Source organism: Engystomops pustulosus, chromosome 6 (assembly GCF_040894005.1).
Source record: "Engystomops pustulosus chromosome 6, aEngPut4.maternal, whole genome shotgun sequence".
NCBI lineage: Eukaryota > Metazoa > Chordata > Amphibia > Anura > Leptodactylidae > Engystomops > Engystomops pustulosus.
The window spans coordinates 136730165-136736164 of NC_092416.1; the positions used below are offsets into that span (position 1 = coordinate 136730165).

Below are 6000 nucleotides of genomic sequence, written 5' to 3' on the forward strand. Positions count from 1 at the left end.
GAAATGAATGGAGCTTACTTGCAATACCAGTCAATACTTATAGCCGGGTGTGGAGCTGTTTTGTAGAGAACGCAGCCATGGTTTTCAGCTTAGAAATCTAAATATTTGGCGAGTTATCAGATGCAGAATAAGAGTTTTATTATTTCCTCCTCTGTAACTTGGAACTTTGGTAAAATATCAAAAGTGCATTCACAAGACTTTTGATACAAGAGTAATTGGAAACTTCATAGCTGGGCACCCAGGGAAATGGCCACAGTAATACGTGAAAGGACTGTCCTTGTAGGAGATAAGCATAAAGCTACCCAAACGTGTGCAGTGATGCAGAGTTGTCTGGAAACTCATTGCATTACACTTGACCTAAAATAGATAACATTCTTGAGTCTAGAAAACAGCACATGTCTTTCATTAACCCCTCACCTCCCCTCCCTTCTAGCGTATACTTTCCAAACCCCTCCCCGTCCTTATAATGCAAAACAAGGATCTGTGTTTTCTCACTGAGGACACTGTAATTGGGTGGATTATGTTACTTTAGGGTTAGTCTGGACTCGGCAAACTCTTTTTCCTGTGAGTTATCAGAAATATTCTACTCCCCCAAAACTTGAATCCAGTCCCGCTCTTTTCTTACATTTCTCCCCTCCTACACATTCTTCCCAATTCTACACAATTTCCTAAGCTCAGTTCCCAATAACTTCTTTTTTTTAAACCCCATTTATAAGAGATTTCACAAGAAGTATATAATCTTTTTATTCATTTTTGACCACTTTTGAAAAATGCTTACCTATACAGAGAGACTCTTAGGGTGGTGGCACACGTGGCGTTTTGAACCAGTTTTGAGTCCGTTTTTAGTAGTGTGTTTTATAAATTGTTTAAAAACGCATCCTTTTGTGTCTGTGTTCAATTACGTTAGTGTAAGTGTTAGTTATAAGCCTGAAATATATTCCTAATTTTCACAAATCGCTGTATTACTTGAAAAACTTCATTATTCATTTAATTTCAAACAACCCCCCCCCCCTTTCGGCGCGACCGTGCGTGCGCCTGAATAGGAAGTGCCGGAGAGCCGGTGACGTCACCGAGCTCTCGGGCACACTCGCGCCTGCGCAACTCACAGTTTTTGACAGTTTTTCCCAATTATCTTAATAGATAGGGTTGTACAGGTTGTAAGCAGCCAAACTGTCAAAAACGGATGCGTTTATAGACAAACTAAAAACGCATGCTTAAATGTGACGTGTGGCATCATCCTTAAAGTTGTGTTGTCTTTAACCCCTTAACGTTTTTAAGCCCTTTTTCGTTTTTGCGTTTTTATTTTTCACTCCCCACCTTCAAAAATCTGTAACTTTTTTATTTTTCCATGTACAGAGCTGTGTGGCGGCTTATTTTCTGCGGAACAAATTACTGTACACTTCAAAATGTTGGTATTTAATATTCCATGCCGTGTACTGGGAAGCGGGAAAAACATTCCAAATGCAGTGAAATTGGTTAAAAAATGCATTTGTGCCGTATTCTTGTGAGCTTGGATCTTACGGATTTCACTGTGCGCCCCAAATGACTTGTCTACTTTATTCTTTGGGTCGGTATGATTACGCGTATAACAAATTTATATAGGTTTTATAATGTTTTCATACATTTAAAAAAATTAAAACCTCCTGTACAAAAAATTTTTTGGTGATTTTTGCCATCTTCTGGGGCTAATAACTTTTTTATACTTTGGTGTATGGAGCTGTGGGTGGTGTCGTTTTTTGCGGATTTTGATGACGTTTACAATGTTATCATTTTTAGGACTGTGCGACCTTTTGATCACTTTTTATAGAATTTTTTTCTGTTACAGGGTTAAACGCAGTGAAAAACGGTTATCATATTTTGATAGATCGGGAATTTTTCGACGCGGCGATACCTAAGGTGTACTTTTTTTATCTGTACTTTAACCCTAGGTTGTCTGTAAGATCCTATCATATACTGCTATACTACTGTATAGCAGTATATGGGGATTTTACTCCTCGCACATTGTAATGCATGGGTCAACCCGAAGTATCCACGGATCTTCGCAAGACCCAAGGCCACCATGGCAACGGGGAGCGACGATCCTTGGAAAGATGGCGGCGCATGGGGTGATTCCACAAATAGCGTTTTGAACCCGTTTTTGGTCCGTTTATAAGCAGTCTGTTAAAAAAGCATCCGTTTTTGGCAGGTTTTACCAATTATCTTAATTAAAATCGTAAAAAACTGATGCGTTTTCAAAAACGCATGAGATGTTAAAAAACGGATGCCTTTTTTAACGAATTGCTAAAAAACGGGTTCAAAACGCCATGTGTGGCATTACCCTTAGGGTGAAGACACACATGGCGTTTTTGGGCCGTTTTTACTAAGTGCGTTTTCAGATCGTAAAAAACGCATGCGTTAAAAAACGCATCCGTTTTTGTCCGGTTTTCCGAATTTGCGCGATTAAAAACGGACAAAAACGGATGCGTTTTCAAAAACGCATGCGTTTTTTAACGCATGCGTTTTTTACGATCTGAAAACGCACTTAGTAAAAACGGCCCAAAAACGCCATGTGTGTCTTCACCCTTAGGTTGAAGGCAAAGGTGGTTTATTACTGCTTCTGACTTCTCCCTTATTCACTGCATAGCACTGTAGTAGCACTATGCAGTAAATAGCAGAGCCAGCTTTACCGCTGGGACTGTAGGGGTTAATCAGAGCTGCTGGCTCTTATAGATGCCCCAGTTACAAGAGAAAACTAGAAAGTAAACCTGATTTTAAACATTGCTGCACCTTAAAAATCCAGATGTGGATGATTGTGGAAAATTGTATCAAAGAAGCTCCAGTCCTGAGCAGACATAGGCAATGGGTTGATGCTTGAACATTTAAGATGTGTGTGTGACTTTTCAGACATGCCTCTTTTATCAACCAATAAGATAAATCAAGCAGAAAAAAAGACATTTCTACAATTAAGATAAATGTTTCCTGTTGTGTTTAGATACGTTTACACAAAAATGATGTTAAGGCTATGGTAATTGCGACCTTGCTCTTACCTAGAGATGCACATAGTTGCAGTGAAGCCTGCGTTGTACACCCCTGCTTCATTGCATATGCGCCGTACCCAAGCCACACATACAGTGAAGACGGCTTGTACTACACCGGCTCCACTGAATGACCAGAGCTCCGCAAGTATAACTCAACTATAGTGTATGTAGACAGATCAGTACATAAGGAGTGATCAAAGTACATGGCACAGATAAGTCATCTCCCTATTTAGAATTGAATGGAGATACTGATGTTAGAATTAGTCATGTAGTTACACAGGTATCACCATTGAGAAGATATAAATCAATGAATGTACTACAGACAGCCGTTTCCCATTGTTATGGGTTTAATAGAAGTCATATCAGCTTTTATCAAGAAATGCTTTTAGGAGATGAAGTGATCATTTTTACTTCATTATCAAACTTTTGTTGAAGTAAATTCTTTTGGCATTTCAAAATCACAACCTCTTTTGTTGGCCCCTCGATATATGCCTCCCCATTATGTTTTGTGACTCCCCATTCTTTTCCTTCCCTCCCATCCCCCTGCTTTCCTTCCCCCTGCCAGCTCAGCTCTGGTTACTCCTTTCTGCTTGGAGTGAAATCAGAGGAATATTTTGGCAAGTCTGACTAGGCTGAACCGATCCAGAACAGGAAGAAGAGAAGATAGCATAAACTACCAATCCAATGTATTGCTGTACCAATAACCCTTTACAGCAACGAAATCTATGAATCCAATATTCCAACTCTGAAGGAAAGAAAACCTTATCCGCCCCTCCACATACAAAATATGTATGTTCTATTGCTGTGAGGCTACATTAAGAAATCATTGTATGTATTGTGATCAAATCACATAAACACACCAACTTCACCGCAGCCTCATACAAGTCGTCCTTGCCATAGCCAGTCCTGCATCACTAGGCATTCACCACCATTAGGCTGCCCCCAACATACCCTGACTGGCAGAGGCTGCCCCCAACATACCCTGACTGGCAGAGGCCGCCCTCTTGGCTCTGAGCCCCCACAGTACACTGCATGCAGTACTGCACCACACCACCATTCCATACAGTTTAGAAATGCAATCTATGTGGGTGGCGATTGGCCTAATCGCATATGTGTTTCCATAGTAACTAGCAAGGGTGGGGGGCATTTATCAAACTTTTTTTTTTTGTTTTAGCAACTTACTAGCGTACTTGCCATTTTACAAAGTTCGTCATGTTTATTTCAGTGTAGTACCTAATTTGTCATTGGTTTCCAGATGTGGGCGCCTGAAAAAGTCACCAATTTTAGCGCAATCCCAGTGAAAAGTCACAAGGGGTTGCTTAAGCATTTGATACTTTTGTGCGACTTCCCAGACAAGTCTCAAAAAACACAACTCACACACCATGCTTTTTCAAACACATAAGAGCAGATTTGCCTAATTTCATTAAGCCGGCAGCACTCGTGGCGTTTAAAACCCGTTTTTGGGCTGTTTTTAAGTAGCACGTTAAAAAATGCATGCGGTTTTTAAAAACCACATGCCTTTTTTGAAAGCGCATCAGTTTTTGACCAGTTTTACCAATTATCTTAATTAAAACGGATCAAAAACCATAGCGTTTTTAACACATGCAGCTTAAAAACGGCCAAAAAACGGGTTCAAACCGCCTTACTTCCAGCATTTTGTTTATGAAACTTTCCCAAGGCTTAACGTGACATTAACACACGTGTTAACATTGTATTAACATGTGCGTTTCATAAACACAATGTTGACAGTTATGTAACTAGGCAAATCTCTCCTCAGCAGTACTCAGATGCATCCTCAGGGCGCGTTCATAACGCGACGCTAGCGCACAGGGGGCGAAGTTTGGGGCGATCGCATATGCGTTTCCAGAAAAAAGCATGCGATCGGGTTATTAATCGCATGCATTTCCCGGGAAACGCATATGCGATCGGCCCGAGCCCCGCCCACTGTGTGCTAGCGTCGCGTTATGAACGCGACGATAGCTGAACGTGTGAACGCGCCCTCAGGGCTCTTTCATATGTTCCCCTTTGGTTGCATTTTCATTGCGTTTTAAAATGCATTACAACAGCTGAGGAGAGGTGATTACAATTGCGTTTACAAATTGCATTGTAAACGTGAAGTTAATGCATGTGTTTACACACACATTTTGTTAACATGTTAACAAATGTAAATAGTAATGTATTTAGGCAAATCACCTCTCCTCAGCTGTTGTAATGCATTTTAAAAGCAATGAAAACGCAACCATTCGCAATGTATGAGGGCGCTGTCACACGTTGCGTTTGCAGACGCAGACCAAACCGCGCCCACCGGGCAGTCCGCGGTCCAATCGCATCTGCGTTTCTCTATGTTTCTATTGAAAACGCCGATGCGATTGGACCGCGGACCGCCCGGTGGGCGCGGTTTGGTCTGCGTTTGCAAACGCAACGTGTGACAGCGCCCTGAATGCGCCCTCAGGGTGCTATACCACAATTGTGTTACTCAGATGCCAGATATATCACCCTCTAGGATAAATCGGACAAGGCCAAAAAAGCCCATGAAAAAAAAGTTATGTGCAAATTTCAGGACTAAAGATAAATAGCTTTTGCTATACATTTGTATCAAATTGCATTATCCCACTTACCACTCACAACCTTGTGGCAACACAGCAGCTTATACCCCACAGGCTCCCCTCATGATTTTAATTAACAGGAAGCTGCATTAAGTGGTCAGTCACTTGTTCTCAGTGAGGTCACACGTCACGTTTACTGCATGTGTTTAAAAACGCATTGCTACAGCTGAAGGGATATTTCCCTAATTAAACAGCTGTTAACGCTTGCGTTTCCAAACGCATGTGTTAACCGCGATGTTAACGCATTTGTTAACAATGCGTTTACAAAATGCATGTGTTAACCGCGATGTTAACACATGCGTTAACAATGCATTAACGCGTGCGTTTTGTAAACGCAAGCGTTAACAGCTGTTTAATTAGGGAAATATCCCTTCAGC

At 41.2% G+C, this 6000-nt stretch overlaps 1 protein-coding gene across 2 annotated transcripts in view; it reads right to left on the bottom strand.

Moving 5' to 3' along the window:
• The window catches only part of MEIOC (meiosis specific with coiled-coil domain), a 34862-nt gene extending 29128 nt beyond the window's left edge, over window positions 1–5734 (bottom strand). The window contains exon 1 of one of the 2 annotated variants that reach the window (XM_072111233.1): window positions 5636–5707. The gene's annotated coding sequence lies outside the window, so the exon portion shown is untranslated. Of the gene's footprint in view, window positions 1–5635 lie in introns of both variants that reach the window. The other variant, XM_072111230.1, reaches the window with a different exon arrangement.
• Between the last annotated feature and the right edge of the window lie 266 nt (window positions 5735–6000).